General features: G+C 43.3%; 1 pseudogene across 1 annotated transcript in view; it reads left to right on the top strand.

Annotated features, from left to right (window-relative positions):
- The window catches only part of LOC311099656 (endothelin-converting enzyme 2-like), a 54,364-nt pseudogene extending 47,701 nt beyond the window's left edge, over positions 1 to 6,663 (top strand). Inside the window, exons 8-17 of the transcript in view lie at positions 1,986 to 2,100; positions 2,553 to 2,663; positions 3,367 to 3,465; positions 3,755 to 3,832; positions 3,963 to 4,066; positions 4,911 to 5,021; positions 5,091 to 5,162; positions 5,298 to 5,484; positions 5,817 to 5,912; positions 6,487 to 6,663. The product of the transcript in view is annotated as an endothelin-converting enzyme 2-like (transcript). The remainder of the gene's footprint in view (positions 1 to 1,985; positions 2,101 to 2,552; positions 2,664 to 3,366; positions 3,466 to 3,754; positions 3,833 to 3,962; positions 4,067 to 4,910; positions 5,022 to 5,090; positions 5,163 to 5,297; positions 5,485 to 5,816; positions 5,913 to 6,486) is intronic.
- Positions 6,664 to 17,836: the final 11,173 nt, after the last annotated feature.

The raw sequence follows: 17,836 nt of genomic DNA, 5'->3' as shown, positions 1-17,836 counted from the left end.
GTGGAAGAACTTGACTGGCCTGCACAGAGCCCTGACCTCAACCCTATCGAACATCTTTTGGATGAATTGGAACGCTGACTGCGAGCCAGGCCTAATCATCCAACATCAGTGCCCGACCTCACTAATGCTTTTGTGGCTGAATGTAAGCAAGTCCCCGCTGCAATGTTCCAGCATCTAGTGGAAATCCTTCCCAGAAGAGTGCAGGCTGTTATAGCAGCAAAGGGGGGACCAACAGCATATTAATGCCCATAATCTTGGAATGAGATGTTCGACGAGCCATTTAGTGTGTGTGTGTGTGTTCCTCATATTGTGCAATCTGTGTCTCCATTGGCCTGTGCTATTGTTTGCATGCAAGACCAGGTCGTTTTTATTGCTCTGTTTGTCACTGTCAGAGTAGCCAGTCATTTGTGTGGTATTAAAAAAGATTATAATGTCTTCTATCATGTTAATGAGGTAGAATTGCTTGAATTGTGTTTATAAAAGGCACATATTTTCCTGACCATGCCAGAAAAAAAATCCCCATGTGTGAAAATAAAAAACAATGCCTCTGCTCAACTGTACAGTGCATTCGGAAAGTATTCAGACCCCTTCCCTTTTTCCATATTTTGTTATGTTATAGCCTTATTCTAAAATTCTTATACATCTACACACAATACCCAATAAAGACAAAGCAAAAACAGGTTTTTAGACATTTTTGCTAATGTATTAAAAACAAAAATACCTTATTTACATAAGTATTCAGACCCTGCTATAAGACTCGAAATTGAGCTCAGGTGCATCCTGTTTCCATTGATCATTCTTGACATGTTTCTACAACTGGATTGGAATCCAATGGTGGTAAATTCTATTGATTTGGACATGATTTGGAAAGGCACACAACTGTCTATATAAGGTCCCACTGTTGACAGTGCATGTCAAAGCAAAAACGAAGTCATGAGATCGAAGGAATTGTCCGTAGAGCTCAGAGACAGAATTGTGTCGAAGCACAGATCTGGGGAAGGGTACCAAAAAATTTCTGCAGCATTGAAGGTCCCCAAGAACACAGTGTCCTCCATCATTCTTAAATGGAAGAAGTTTGGAACCACCAAGACTCTTCCTAGAGCTGGCCGCCCAGCCAAACTGAGCAATCGGGGGAGAAGGGCCTTGGTCAGGGAGGTGACCAATAACCAGATGGTCACTCTGACAGAGCTCCAGAGTTCCTCTGTGGAAATGGGAGAACCTTCCAGAAGGACAACAATCTCTGCAGCGCTCCACCAATCAGGCCTTTATGGTAGAGTGGCCAGATGGAAGCCACTCCTCAGTAAAAGGCACATGACAGCCCTCTTGGAGTTTCCCAAAAGGCACCTAAAGGACTCAAACCATGAGAAACAAGATTCTCTGGTCTGATGAAACCAAGATTGAACTCTTTGGCCTGAATGCCAAGAGTCAAGTCTGGAGGAAACCTGGCACCATCTTTACGCTGAAGCATGGTGGTGGCAGCATCATGCTGTGGGGATGTTTTTGTCATTATGGGGTATTGTGTGTAGATTGATGAGGGAGGGAGGGGGAGGAGGGGGGGGGGGGTCAATTTAATCAATTTTAGAATAAGGCCGTAACGTAACAAAGTGGAAAAAGTCAAGGGGTCTGAATACTTTCCGAATGCACTGTACTCTACACAAATAATTTTTCTTCCACTTCGACAGAGTATTTTGTGTAGATTGTTGACCAAAAATGACAAAGCAATTTTAATCCCATTTTGTAACAACATTTTTTAGAAGGTCAAGGGGTGTGAATACTTGACCTGACCATAATGTCATGACAAATGTCATAATGACCTCCTTGCAACCAGTTTTGCCCAGCGGGAAAACAGTCATTGGATTGCCCTAACCAACAGGACGTTGGCTGTCGTTGTTTGTTTGCTTATTCTTGTCACCCACTTGTCCTCCTGTTTCCTCTTCCTCCTCGCCTCTCCCCTTCTATCTCTCCTGTCTCTCCCCGTCTCTCAGCCTGCTCAACAACTACATGATCTGGAACCTGGTGCAGAAGGGTGTGTCCAGTCTGGACCAGCGCTTTGAGAACGCCCAGGACAAGCTGCTAGAGAGCCTGTATGGAACCAAGAAGGTGTGTTTTAGGTTCAATCCTAAATGGCACCCTAATCCCTATGTAGTGCACTACCTTTGACTAGGGCCGTTAGAGCTCTGGTTAAAAGTAGTGCACTAGGGAATAGCGTGTCATTTGGGACGCTGGCATATTCTTACTTATGTCATTGATTAATCCTGCTTTGTGACATACCTGGTTAGGGCCGGTTTCCCGGACACAGATTAAGCCTAGTCCTGGACTAAAGAGCCATTTCAATTGAGATTTCTGTTGAGCATGCTTTTTAGTACTAGACAAGGCTTAATCTGTGTCCGGGAAACCAGGCCTTGCAATTTGTATGCGAGACTGTTTGGGCTCTTAGCAATTAATGTGTGCTTCCTCAACACACTTGCAGTACACAAACTTTTCACAAACAAAACGATAAGAGTAAACAGCTGGTGAGAGACTTGTCTGTCTGTCTCTGTGTGTGTTTTCAGTCCCGCACACCTCGATGGCAGACCTGCATTGATAACACAGATGACACGCTCGGCTTCGCCCTGGGAGCGCTCTTTGTTAAAGCGACGTTTGATAAACACAGCAAAAAGATTGTGAGTTTGATAGGCACACAACTGCATTGATGTCTATTCAAGCCTGTGGTGGGGTTTATTACCACGTGAACGATGCATGACTGCTCCCTAGTGGTTACCATGTGTAATAAAAGGTCATGTGGTCTCACTGTAAACAAAGCCATCATAAAATAACCCTATTTGCTAACACTTTATTATAATTTTCACGAGTAAGCTATTTTAAATTCTTATCAATGTTTATGAATGCCTATAGATGCTTTGTACAATGTTATAAATGCTTATGAATTGTAACACTAATAATGCTGATCGCTTATGCTAATTTCTTACAAATGTTTACAATTAATGAAATACTAATTTAGTTATAGTTCCCTGTCCTGTAGAGGAGCGGGAGAAACAGAGGGATAAAGGAGAGAAAAACTGGAATATTAAATGGAGAGATTGTTATTGGGTAGAGAAAAGAGGGGCAAATAGAAGAGGGAGACATGGAAGCAGAGATGCACAGTGGGAGGACTGGCAAGGGGGTTAGACTGTCACACATAATTGTTCATATTTTAGTGGTTACAAGTTTCTGTCATCCTTTCCTTATGTTTTTGAATTTGATGGATGGGCTGGTTCGGATTGCCGTGGGTATTTCGTTACATGTCAGAGTGTAATTGTAGAAGAAGTATCTATTCCATCTTTCTTCCTTCTTACATTTCATTTATATCTCTCACCCCACTATCAGGCAGAGGGGATGATCAATGAGATCCGTACTGCGTTCAAAGACGCTCTGGATAACATCAAGTGGATGGACAAACAGACGCGGAAGGCAGTCAAAGACAAGGTCATAGATGTCACCTACTGGATAGGCTATATATGGGTGCCAGAGGGTATAGTGTGTGTGTGTGTGTGTGTGTGTCTGCGTTCCTGCGAGTGTGTAAGAGGACAGGGAGGGAGGGAGGGAGGGAGGGAGGGAGGGAGGGAGTATTATTGGGTTCCAGGTTACAATACAGTGGTTTGAATAGATTGAGAGAGCCCTCTTTGTCTAGATCTCCAAATAATGGAACTAGGAGGTTTTCCGGCCCCATTCCTCTGTCTTGCCCTCTAATCCACTTTGTCCCCCTGATCTTTAGGCGGACACCATCTACAACATGATTGGATTCCCTGACTTCATCCTGGACCCTAAAGAACTGGATGATGTTTATGACGGGGTGAGTGGGTGCCTTTTGTTCAGTTGTCATGATTGAACCCTTGTCATTTCAAATGACAAGGGCACTGTAGATCAGTGAGTCATTCTTTCTCTGTCTGTCTTTCTGTTTGTCTATCCGTCTCTGTCCACAGTATGATGTCTCAGAAGACAACTTTTTCCAGAACACACTCAACTTCTACAACTTCTCCGCCAGGGTGATGGCCGATCATCTCCGCAAGCCACCCAACAGGGACCAGTGAGTCTTCATCAGCTACACACATCATTACTATACCTCAGTGCATATTTGAACTGTATATTAACTTGCTTCTTCATCTTAACCAGGGTTGGGTAGGTTACTTTCTAAATGTAATAAGTTAGTTACTAGTTACCTGTCTAATTGTAATCAGTATCGTAACTTTGATTACTTTGTTACTTTTGGATGACTTTCCCTTAAGATTCATTAGAAGAAGACACATAGGATCCATCAAACGCATTTGGTGTGTCATTATAGTGGTCAGACTTAAACTTGCGCCTTTTTCAATACTGAATTGTATGTCAGTAGCTAGGTTTACATCCAATTAGCAACAGATTTTAATGTGAATATTCTAAAATCTGCATAAGAACAATATGCGCATTTTCCCACCAGAGATGGTTTGTTGCAGATTGATTTGTTGCAGATAAAAGTCTGTGCGAGATGACGTAGTGCACAGAAAATTACTTTTGCGGTTAAATTCCCATATACCGAATAAAAAAAGACAAGTTAAATGGGTTTCCATCGCATTTGTAACACTACTGATTGGTTTTCTAACAAACATTTGTGCGTTATATAGCGAGTGTGCACACTCTGGGATTGGCACGTGCAGCACGTATAGCCTACATGATGAGATCATTGTTATTATTATTATTATGGACAAAAGAGGGAGATTTATTTGTATTTGTCAAACAGCAGCCAAGCATAGATTATCATGTCACAAGAATAAAACCTTTGATATTTATTGGAAAGGAGCATCAAGCTCATCACCTTGATACCCATCTCTTGATACTCTCACGAGCCTCAACTGGTTTGCTCTCTTACACACGTTTCCGCCACCTCCCCATAGATGGAGTATGACCCCTCCCACAGTCAACGCCTACTACATGCCCACCAATAATGGCATTGTCTTCCCAGCTGGAATCCTTCAGGCACCCTTTTACGCAAAGGATCACCCCAAGTGAGTGTGTGCATATGAGTGTGTGTGCGCGTGTGCTCGCATTTCTGACCCCATGTGAATTCTCTGCAGAGCCTTGAACTTCGGGGGGATCGGAGTGGTGATGGGACACGAACTCACGCATGCCTTTGGTGCCCAGGGTTAGTGTCCACCTTTAACTTACACTCCACGTAACTCATGAACACATCCTCACAAAACACCCACAGACCAACACACATCGGCATGTATACATATACTGTACATGATATATATATATATTTATATTCCTTTATCAGGCAGGGAATACGACAAAGATGGGAACCTTCGGCCATGGTGGCAAAATTCCTCTGTGAACGCATTTAAGAATCACACGGAATGCATGGTGGAGCAGTACAATGGGTATACCATCAATGGGGAGCACATAAATGGCAAGCAGACGCTGGAAGAGAACATTGCTGACAACGGAGGCCTAACGGCAGCCTATAATGTGAGTGGGTCTCCCTCCTTGTTAACGCATTACATTTAGTTGCTCACATACATGTCTGTGTAGTAACTCCGTAATCACTGTAGTAATTCTGTACTGTAGTAAAGTTCGGTCATATTGTAACAGTAATGGGTTTGAGCGTTATTGCCCAAATCCATTGCTATGTAATTCTAAAGCAATTACATAGTTACTGCTATGTAACATGTTACTAAGATGTTACTACACAGGACTCTTATTATACTATACTATAACTATAGTATTACTATACTTCACCTCAGGGCCAGCAGAGTGGTAGTTAATGTTTCTATAGTAATGGGGTTTTCTGTTGTGTTCAGGCGTACCAGGCATGGGTGCAGGAGAACGGTGAGGAGAAGAGGCTGCCGGCAGTCAACCTGACCAATGACCAACTGTTCTTTGTGGGATTCGCCCAGGTGGGTGATGGGAGTGTCAACAGAATGCATTACACACATCCTGATAGAGTTCACGTCAAATACACTACATGACCAAAAGTATGTGGACACCTGCTCATCTAACATCTCATTCCAAAATCATGGGCATTAATATGGAGTTGGTCCCCCCTTCGCTTCTATAACAGCCTCCACTCTTCTGGCATTAGAGGTCATTAGTGAGGTCGCACTGTGGAGATTGCATGGCTGTGTGCTCAATTGTACACACCTGTCAGTAACGGGTGTGGCTGAAATAGCCAAATCCATTAATTTGAAACAGTGTCCACATACTTTTGTATATATAGTGTACTGACGAGGAGTTTGCCTGACCATGTCATAGGTTGTAAAAGTTTTTCCTAGTCTCAGGATGAATTCCTGGCCCTACATCATGAAATAAGGAGGGGTGAATGTTTTTTTGGGGTTGGTAGTAAGAGTGGACTATTACAACTACTGTTTGAGAGGAGAAGTAGCAACCAAACTGAGTACAAATGAATGAATTATACAGAGAGAAGAACACTAGCTATTGTCTGGCTTATCGGGGGACCCTCTCTTCTCTCAGGTGTGGTGTTCCGTGCGAACCCCGGAGAGTACCCACAAGGGATTCATGACAGACCCCCACAGCCCCTCAAAGTACCGTGTCATCGGCGCCCTCTCCAACTCGCCAGCCTTTGCAGAGCACTTCCAGTGCCCCACTGGCTCCCAGATGAACCCTGGTCACCGCTGCACGGTGTGGTAGAGCCTAGGCAGAACCACAGGGAGGCGCTGTCTGTGGAGGCTGCATGGAGAACCAAGAGGAGGAGGAGGAAGAGAAGAGCTGAACTCTGCATTGGACCTCTAACTGACCATCGGACGTTTTTTGTTTTTGTTTTTTTCTTTGTACATAATGCTGGACTACTAGTGGTTTGTGAGTAGAGCAGGACAGACTCCAGGTTAGAGAGAAAAGTTGTCGTCTGCTGATGTATGTGTAATTCCAGTGTTAGGGGATGGTATTTTTCCTCTTTTTCCACGCTGCAGTCTCACACACCGGTGGGGCACAAAGACACGTTTTATTTACTGTTTGCTGGACATGGTAGGGGGCCGGGGAGGAGGAGCCACTAGGGGATGTCTGTCCACAACCCTTTCTCTATGCTTCCGTGTCATCGCTGTCCTCGCTGTGTGCCCTGTTTACAATTGAAACTGGAGCCGTCTTTTGACTGAGGGATGTCACTGAAACAACTGTAAGTGCTCAGCTCCCTCTGTGACCTCGCAGGAAGTGCAGAAACTTCACTCTGACATCCCATGATGGAGGTTCAGCTGCCTCTGTGACCTCATAGGAAATGCATAAACGTCAATGCTTCATCTCAAATGACATTCATATTCCCTATATAGTATACACAAATGGACAATTAGGGCCGGGATGATACCAGTATCGCGATACTCGTTAGTATCGTGGCAAGGAAACAAAACACAAAGCAGATTTAACTTATTTAGGAAAACAGCCCTGATGTTGGAAACAAACATTATGTTATCCAGAGTGAAATGTATTTATTTTCCAAGCTATAGCACACAATATTTTACATACAGTTTTAAAGGACCAAAGAGCTCTGCTTCGTGTTTTCATTTTTGCCAGTATCGTCCCGGCACCCTATGCACTATATGTGTGGCTCTGGTAAATAGTAGTGCCCTATATGGGTTGTCATAGGGTATCATTTTTAAATAGGGTGTAATTTGGGATGGAGCCAGATAGACTCACTTTTCTTTTTCTGTTGCTTCACAGTGACATCACAATGACTCCCCCAGCAGTGGCGGGGGATCTTAATACTTTAAAATGGCCTCCCCTCCTATTTACCATGTTCTACTGCTGGACAGATGAAAGCACTATGATAGCCTACTGATAACCCTTGCCACCATATTGCTTTTAGCTATCCCATTTCTAAAAGATTGGTGGCGAGCAATTTGAGTAGCTAGGAAAGGGTACATAGAAAAGCCACTTAACAGTGTTGATCCAACCAGGAGCAGGGTGACGTTGCCCCTAGACGCCGATCTTGGTTCAGTTTTGTATTCTCTCCACTAATGGTTAAGGTTAGGATTGGGGGAGGGGAAGCTGATCCTAGATCTGTACTTCACCCAGGAGCATCCAACCACAAGATGGGCAGAGGTCCCTCTGCGACCTATAGACTGGACTGGGCTGGCTGTGACTCCGGTTGTAGGGATGATCACCACTTGCTTATCTGTGTTTTAGTTGTTGTTGTTGGCATATTCTGAAGTTGACAAAATTGAAATGAGATGCACATCTTTAAAACGGCTTTTTGCCCCCCAAAAAATTTTTTGTACCTTGTGTCCAGTTGATTCTTTGTTTCTCTGTACGCTAAGGGAGTGTATTTCAGTGTGTGTGTGTGTGCATGAGCAGCCTTAGAAGCTTGTTTGATGTTTACTGTGTTTAATTTGTCAGCTTCATTGCGAATGGACAGTTTGTGTATGCGTGCGTGCATGAGCGAGTATGTATGTATGTGTGTCTGTGTGTGCATGGGTGCATCCGTGTGTGGTTGTGCACGTATGTGCACATGCGTGCACGTGTGCAGATTGCTTTGATACACCATCCCCACTTACGTTGAACTATCAACAATGTCAAGTCTGCTGCAGTGATTTTTACCTCACATTCCCCCAAATATACTAATTTGAAATGAATGGGTATGTTGAAGGGATATATTCCTAAATAACTTCTTGTTTGTACACACTCTACTCCAAAGTGATGGGTGACTGTCTTTTCGTGAGGCAGGGTGTGTACAGGATTAGTAATCGGGTTACTGCTGGACTCTTGTTCAATTAAACTGTGTTACTGTTCAATTAAACTGTGTTACTGTTCAATTAAACTGTGTTACTGTTCAATTAAACTGTGTTACTGTTCAATTAAACTGTGTTACTGTTCAATTAAACTGTGTTACTGTTCAATTAAACTGTGTTACTGTTTTATCTCTCCTCAGCCACTTTATGCACTAGTCCTACATTGTGCTTTCCGCTCCTGTCTGCACCTTGGAAATGTGTTTCACTACAAGACATGGAGATGTGTCATGACTCATGAGCATACGAGGACTGCACCCCACCACACTGTACCCCATACAGGACAATCCTATTGTCTTCCGACGGGTGGCACCACTCCAACTCAACACTAGTCCTTCGATGCAGATGGAGTTGCGCTATCTAATGTAAGACAATGAGGTGAAACAATCGGGGTCAGTTGCTATTGGCTGCTTTATATTTCAATGCTGCAATCAGATAACCTCCTGAACTGCTAGTCTGCAGAGTCATAGAAAGAGAACGTTTTGGAAAGATCCGCTGTTCAATTTCACAAAAATAAAGAACACCATGATGCATCCATCTAGTTCATTATAACGGTCATGTTCGTGCATTTTGTGAAATCAAATGTCTAACAGAGAGTTAGAAATGTGTTGTGTAGAATAGACATAGCTAACTATCTGAGCATTGTGCCCATGGAGATTCAGTGAGCTCCAAAAGTATTGGAACAGTGACATAGTTGTGGTTGTTTTGGCTCAGCACATTGGATTTGAAATGATACAATGACTATGAGGTTTAAGTGCAGACTCTCAGCTTTAATTTGAGGGTATTTTCCTCCATATCAGGTGAACCGTTTAGAAATTACAGCACTTTTTGTACATAGTCCCCACATTTTAGGAGACCAAAAGTATTGGGACAAATTCACTTATGTGTATTAAAGTAGTAAATGGTTAAGTATTTGGTCCCATATTCATAGCACACAATGACTACATCAAGCTTGTGACTCCAAAAACATGTGTTGGATGCATGACTAGTGCAGCTTGGTTCTGCTCAGTTCGGCTCAGCTCAGAAGTGTGAAAAAGGTATTACAGCCTGGCGAAGAGAGCGCTAACATTTTACTTACTTAGTCCTTTTCATTCCTATGTGGAACATTATGCTTTCACGAGAAAACCCCACTGCTACCATCTACTGGCTTAGCGGCCCACATTTCTGGGAGATTATTGTCAGCATAACTTCACTTTAGTGACTTTTAAGGCACATGGTTGAGCTCTGATTAGTAGAAATGGGGCTGACTAACTAAACCACCAGGGTTGTGTTCATTAGGGCATGCAACAGAAAACATAAAATGTTTTGCAACTGAAAATGAGCATTTCTTATTGACATAAGTCCAGAAAACAGCCTCCTTGTTTTAGTCAATTTCTTTCCATTTGGTGCCTAATGAACACTGTCCTGTCAGTCAGCACCTACCTAGCAACATTTTACATTTACATTTTAGTCATTTAGCAGACGCTCTTATCCAGAGCGACTTACAGTTAGTGAATACATATTTTTTTATACTGGCCCCCCGTGGGAATCGAACCCACAACCCTGGCGTTGCAAACGCCATGCTCTATCAACTGAGCTACATCCCGGCCGGCCATTCCCTCCCCTACCCTGGACGACGCTGGGCCAATTGTGCGCCGCCCATGAGTCTCCCGGTCGCGGCCGGCTGCGACAGAGCCTGGATTCGAACCAGGATCTCTAGTAACACAGTTAGCACTGCGATGCAGTGCCTTAGACCACTGCGCCACTCAGGAGTACTGCGCCACTCAGGAGGCCAGTCTGGCCTCCTGCTACCACCTCTCCCCATTTCTGTGAGGAACAAATAAGGCAGTCCGCTAACCTTTCAAGCGATCTCTGTAGGAGAAAAACTTCTTAGGACAGGGAGCGTACATGCTTACAGCTGGCGGTCACTTTTGTGTTTTAAGTATGTCAATGTGCAGTGTTCTAGATGCCAGACTCCTACTCGCCTGTGGCTGTGGAGCAGACTGGCCGCTCAGCTCCTCATGTCACTCTACTCCAGCCAGGGTTGGGGTAGATTCCCTTTCAATTATGTTGAATCAGGAAGTGAAATTCCAATTCCAAATTTTCCCCATAGAAAAGCATTGAAGAGAATTGTGTTATATATATATATATATATATATATATATATATATATATATATATATATATATATATATATATATATATATATATATATATATATATATATATATATATATATATATATATATACATTTTGTTATATCTCCGTGATTGTTTAACATAAGTATGAAATCTTACCCTAACTCATTAACTACCAGCATATGGATGGGAAAAAATCGTATTTATTATGCATGGTTATATCAAGTATTAAGGCATACCTGCAGAGACATTTATTTTTATTGGAATGTCAGTTTATGTCTGGATTGACTGAATTTATATGGATTTGCCCCGAAGTTGGTCAGCAGAGACCATATATTCCACAACATCTCCTTTACCACTGTCATCTCTCTTGTCTAGATTGGGAACATACACCACTAGGGTGCAGTAGAATGATGTAGTTAATATATGGATGTGAAATTTAGGAATCATGCCTAGCCATCAGCATTGGGGTGAATTTAATTTTAATTCAGGAAATCCAGGAAGTAAACTGAAATTCTAATTCCAGTTGTTCCATTGCCACACAGTACACCAACAGTCATTCTGGAAGTTCTCACTTGTCCATGTAAAATAACAGTCACATTTTTTTTTTTAAGTATAGAAATCTACACCGCTCACCATTCAAAGTGATTGAACTGAACCATCCTTGAACCCATCCATCAGATTTCTGAACATTCTTGATTAGCTACATTTCTTGATTGATTTTGTTTTCTTTAATTTCTTGATGTGCAGTATATGTAACGGGGGTCAGTGTGTTAACACCTTTGCATCCTACACTGTCCGACTGCCGCTATTGGGCTCGAACCAGTGATCCTCTGCTTCGCAACACACGTGACCGCCCTACTTGACAATGTCATGGGGCCGATATTAGCATTTTTTGCACATCATGTTCAAATCATCTAAAATGTTAGCATTTTGAAAAGGGTGCCAGGGAAACTAAACCAAAGCATGGATTGCTGTCATACCTTGTCCATAGACTGCTTACAGGGTAAGGAAACCAATGCAATTGTGCAATTTAGGTGAACTATCCTTTTAACTCCGTTACACTCACCCCTTCTAAGCTACCCCGGCCGTTGAGATGAGCACAACTGCCGATCCGGGTCACAGTACCACTAACGAGGGTCAGTGTGCTGCTAACAGCTTATCTTCCTCCACTGTCCGACTGCCCCGAACCAGTGATCCTCTGCTTCGCAAACACACCTGACCCCTCTCCTTGACAACATGTAAATCGATTGAACCACACAAAAGGTAGCGATTGGAGGGCTCCATCAGCTAGCTGTGGAGTGAGCTTATGGCACATTCTGAAATAAAACAACTCAAAAGTCAACTTGACCAATAAAAAATGTCAGTATTTCCTAATAAAAAATGTATAATTTTGAAAGGATAAACTATTGCTTGCTTGCATGAGTGCATGCATCTGGTGTGTTTGAGTGTGTGTGTGCATGTGTGCATGCATGTACCGGTATGTCTCAGAGAGTGTGGGGTGAAATTAGGTGAAAGTAGCTCCAGCTTCACAGCAAACAGCTGCCTCCTTCCCTCTCCCCCTCCCTTCCTTGTTAATGTTTCTTCCCTCATCTCATCTATCCTACCAGGATGTGTTATTCTGAGTGCTGTATCCTGCAGCGCCTCTGGCAGTAGCAACAGTTGGCGACAGTTGGCAGTTAGTAACAACTACTATGGTAGAGGAGGAGAGTACAGTAGTTGCTGCTACTGGAGAGACAACACAGGGACCAGCCTGATATTCTGGGGAGAACATAAACAGAGTAGGACTGCTGACGAGATCCTTCTCTTCCCACCTATAGTATCTGGACTGAGGAGGGACTCAACTTGTAACGTTGTGATGGTGATTGAGTGAAGGTTCTAACCTGGTTGTGCGCCATTTGTGAAACTGGATGAACACAGGTGAGCTTGAAAGGAGAGAAAGAAGCAGTAGCTTCAACTGTCCGGTGAAGTTCACAAAGCATATTGCATGTAACAAACAGTTACATGACCTACAGCATGGTCAAGCAAGTTAAGGATTCCAACATTTTTGGACTACTAAACAACTATTGATTTAGAACCACTGAGAGTTACCACAAGTCGCTAAGAAAACAGGAGAACATTATCCAATCACCTATGCTTAGTCTAATAAAGTGACAACTAAGATACCAAAAACTATTTAGTCCAATCAACGTAAGCTAAATGTGTGGCTGTCCATGGGACTGATTTATGTGTGTGTGTGTGTGTGTGTCTGTGTGCAAGTAGAAAAAACATGTTGACTCACCCTACTTGTAGAGAAACGCCAGTGACATCCTCTCTTTCATGACTCTGTCATACAGTACACGCTTTTAGTTTTTGTTGTCCTAGGCTACCTGGCTAAAATTCTTGCTCGCTCGCTAGCTAGCGTAACTTCCTTTCATGGGCAACAATGCGCCAGCTCGTTGACATTAGCCCACTACATCTAGCTACATATTGAACTTCCATCCTCTCAGGCCAGGGGCACAATGTATACATATATAGTTAGATCAGAATTGCCGTTCAAATCTTTGGGTAGTACGGAGAATTAAGTAAAATCAAAAAGTCAATATACCTATCTCCATCCGTGGCAAATTTCGGAAAGGGACGATTTTAGCTAGCTAGCCACCTGAGGACGACACAAGATGCAACAATTAAAATTGTTTCTGTAAATGTTGTGTGCTTTTGATGTGATGCGATTGGGGTGAAGCCAAATCCAAACTGGCTTCCCTTGACAGTTTTTTTAGGTGTGCCAGGACCATTCATAGTTGGGCTCACTCAGTTTAGCTCAACGCTGATTGGCTAATTTATCCCCCAAAAATATCAAGGGAAGCCAAATGCTCTGTGGCTTCCCTTCCATTCAATGCTACGGGGGCAACAATGTCATACTCTTTTAGACCAGACAGCATCAGATAGATGGCCTACACATACTTAGACAGGGGGGAGCTGTTTCGCTCGCTCGGATGCTTTCTCCGGTCAGATGCATTCAGCCTCTTGCGAATTGAAGGAAAATTATGAAACACAGAGAGACGAAAGATAAATTATTGGTTAATTTTTGGGGGAAGCCAGGCTTCCCTTGGCATCCAGGAAAACACGCCACAGGAAAGAAGAGAAGGGAAGACGGTGTAAATGAATGTGTTGATCTGAGAATGTATTAACTACATGTTGAGAGCATACCCTGGAGAGGGAGAGAAATTATTTACTCAGGATCATTATGAGATGATTATAATACATTCTATAAGGGATCATTTAAGCTGAAGACAGGTCTTACAATGCATTATAACTGCATTATACTTGCAGGCTAGTTAAGTGTTACCAAAGAAAGAAAAGTGAATAGATTACGGTCACAGGATAAAGCTGTTCAGGGCCTAAGGCTGGGATTCAGTCAAACCTGCTCTATGTTGACAGTGTCTACATTTTATTTACACCACTCCTTTGAACCAACACCTCTTTAGCTAAGGGGAGAGTGGGGGTTAGGAACAATCATCTAAGTGGATACATGATAATAGATCCACTATTCATGTTCACAGATGTCTCAGGTCAGCTCCTGGGACAAAAGTGTGTTCAGCGATGACATCACTCGCATCGGTAAGTATACTGATGGGATGGGATGATGCATAAAAAAACTAGTGTGAAAAACTGGTTGCAATGGTCAGGTTGTACACAGAATGTGTAAGGAAGTTTTCTTAACTTCTTTATCTGGTTGTAATCTTTAATCTGACTTGATAATGTTGAACACTTGAGAGGACATCTTCCTTTACAAGGACTTTTCTGAAGCTGTGCACCAGAGGCGGAAATAACTTATCCCAGCTATGAAAGCTGCCAGAGAGCGTGGGGACATTGTTTACATCCGCTACGACAGGCTTATTGTCCACAATCCCTCCCAAAAGCCTGGGAGCAGTGAGAGAGCCAAGCTTCCGGGTCAGTAGTTTCAGCCCAACATCACACCCGCACACTTATACACACAAGTGCCTGCTTGACTGACTCTATTAGCAGAACAACGTTTTTAATAAATAAATACAATTGTTCTCCTTATTATGTCGATCTCCGATAAGCTACCCAGGAAAGGGCTAATAATAGCCCATATTAATATATGCAGGCTTAGAAATAAGGTTATTGAAATCAGTAACTTGCTAACATCAGATAGCCAGTGTGTGAATGTTATCTCTGAGACTCAGTTAGATAATACATTTGATGATACAGCAGTAGCACTACAGGGATATAAGATCTAGAGAAGGGACAGGAATGCCTATGGAGGAGGTGTTGTTGCATATATTCAGAGCCATATTCCTGTAAAGCTTAGAGAGGATCTCATGTCTAATGTTGTTGAGGTGTTGTGGCTGCCGGTTCACCTGCCTCATCTAAAGCCTCTTCTTTTGGGGTGCTTCTATAGAACACCAAGTGCTAAGAGTCAGTATCTGGATAATATGTGTGAAATGCTTGATTGTGTGTGATAACATAGAGGTCTATTTTCTAGGTGACCTGAACATAGACTGTAGCTGGTTTTCATCAAGCTGTCCACTCAAGAGGAAGCTTACTGTAATCAATGCCTGTAATCTGGGTCAGGTTATCAATCAACCTACCAGAGTGTTTACAAACAGTACAGGAACTACATCATCCAAGTGTATTGATCATATCTTTACTAATGCTGCAGATCTTAGTTCTAAAGCTGTATCGACACCCATTGGATGTAGTGATCATAATATAGTGGCTATATCCATAAAAGCAAAGGTTCCAAAGGCTGGGCCTAAAATAGTGTATAAGAGATCATACAGAAGGTTTTCTAGTGATACCTATGTTGAAGATATAAACATATATAAGGCGCTGCACTTGATGCATTTATGAAATTGTTTCTTCCAGTTATCAATAAGCATTGTTAAAATGCTATTTTCTGATGATTATTCCCTATTGGAATTTGGCCTCTAGGTACCCTCTGTAAGGCCAGAGGTCAACGGAAAGCAGGTCTCCGTAACTGGTATCTGGGCCCCTGAGCCATAAAATCGGACATGGGTGTCCTTAAGCGATTAAGATGTTTCAAATGTGTAGTCTATTTTACCCCAAGGTCGCCACCTTGATTTAATGCTTTGGCACCTGGCACGGAAGGGTGAAACAGCGAACAGATAAAGCAAGAGTATTTAGGTCAGCCGTCCCCTCTGGAAGGAGAGAGATTGGCTGCGAACCTCTTAGGAACATATCTACAGTATCTTCCCATATGCATATGTCTGTCTATGTCTGTCTATTAAACCTTTAAATATAGACATTGTTCGCCTTATATTTTGCATCTAGGATTTCTCCACACCTTCACTGGTTTTCAATTCCTCACATTTGGCACTGCGAGCAGGGTGGGCTTCTCATCACCGGAGGACACGTAACAAAAGAGGTGAGTGCTTTTTCTTATTAATTTTGAATTATGTCAATCAATCAAATGTATTTATAAAGCCCTTTTTACATCAGCAGATGTCACAAAGTGCTAATACAGAAACCCAGCTTAAAACCCCAAAGAAAAACGACCTATAAAGGCAGGAACATAGGAAGAAACCTAGAGAGGAACCAGGCTCTGAGGGGTGGCCAGTCCTCTTCTGGCTGTGCCGGTGGAGATTATAAGAGTGTATGGCCATTAAGGTGAAATCATTCTTCAAGATGTTCAAATGCTCATAGATGACCAGCAGGATCAACTAATAATCACAGTGGTTATAGAGGGTGAAACAGGTCAGCACCTCTGGGGCAAATGTCAGTTGGCTTTTCATAGCCAAGCATTCAGAGGTCGAGACAGCAGGTGCAGTAGAGAGAGGGTCGAAACAGCAGGACCAGGATAAGGTAGCAGGTCTGGTGAACAGGTCAGGGTTCCATAGCCACTGGCAGAACAGCAGAAACTGGATCAGCAGCACGACAAGGTGGACTGGGGACGTGGACAGCCAGGAGTCGTCAGGCCAGGTAGTCCTGAGGCATGGTCCTAGGTCTCAGGTCTTCTGGGAGGGGAGAGATTGAGAGAGAGTGATGGGAGAATTAGAGAGAGCATACTTAAGATCACACAGGACACCAGATAAGACAGGAGAAATACACCAGATAGGACGGACTGACACTAGCCCCCCGGCAAATGACTATTGCAGCATAGATACTGGGGACTGAAACAGGAGGGGTCGGGGGACATTGTGGCCCTGTCCGACGATACCCCCAGACAGGGCCAACCAGGCAGTATATAACCCCACCCACTTTGCCAAAGCACAGCCCTCACACCAACAGAGGGATATCAACAGACCACCAACTTACTACCCTGAGACAAGGCGGAGTGTAGCCCACAAAGATCTCCCCCACCACACGAGCCCGAGGGGGCGCAAGACCAGACAGGAAGTTAACATCATTGACTCAACCCACTCAAGTCGAGTATAGCGGAAAAAGCCTGACAAGATATGATGCACCCCTCCTAGGGACGGCATGGGAGAGCACTAGCAAGCCAGTGACTCAGCCCCCGTAATAGGGTCAGAGGCAGAGAATCTCAGTGGAGAGAGGTGAATGGCAAGGCAAAGACAGCAAGGGTAGTTCACACCCCTGGGCCAGACTACACTCAATCATAGGACCTACTAAAGAGTTGAGTCTTCAGTAAATACTTAAAGGTTGAGACTGAGTCTGCGTCTCTTACATGGATTTGCAGACCATTCCATAAAAATATAGCTCTATAGGAGATAGCTCTGCCTCCCGCTGTTTGCTTAGAGATTCTAGGAACAATTAGCAGGCCTGCATCTTGTGACTGTAGCGTACGTGTAGGTATGTACGGCAGGACCAAATCAGAGAGATAATGAGTGAACAGAGATGATGCATTTGATATATGGGGGTCCCCTGTAGCTCAGTTGGTAGAGCATGGCGCTTGCAACGCCAGGGTTGTGGGTTTGTTTCCCACGGGGGGCCAGCATGAAAATGTATGCACTCACTAACTGTAAGTCGCTCTGGATAAGAGCGTC

This window comes from Coregonus lavaretus, assembly GCF_964263955.1.
Source record: "Coregonus lavaretus genome assembly, chromosome: 24".
Taxonomy (NCBI): domain Eukaryota; kingdom Metazoa; phylum Chordata; class Actinopteri; order Salmoniformes; family Salmonidae; genus Coregonus; species Coregonus lavaretus.
This window is presented reverse-complemented; position numbering and strand designations above follow the sequence as displayed.